Below are 215 nucleotides of genomic sequence, written 5' to 3' on the forward strand. Positions count from 1 at the left end.
TAGAATAGAAGGGCAAACATGGGTATATTGTCCAAGGTAACGGCCACTTTTAAAGGAGATAGAGGCATCCCACTTCAAACGGTGAGTCACGCAATTTATAACTATTTTTATATATAATTAACTGAAAATCAATACTTCGATTGAAAAAGCGAGCCGGTGGAATAGAATAAAAAAATATAACTCCACTTTTATTTTTATTTCCATTTATTTTATTT

This window comes from Habropoda laboriosa, unplaced genomic scaffold, assembly GCF_001263275.1.
Source record: "Habropoda laboriosa isolate 0110345459 unplaced genomic scaffold, ASM126327v1 scaffold1122, whole genome shotgun sequence".
NCBI lineage: Eukaryota > Metazoa > Arthropoda > Insecta > Hymenoptera > Apidae > Habropoda > Habropoda laboriosa.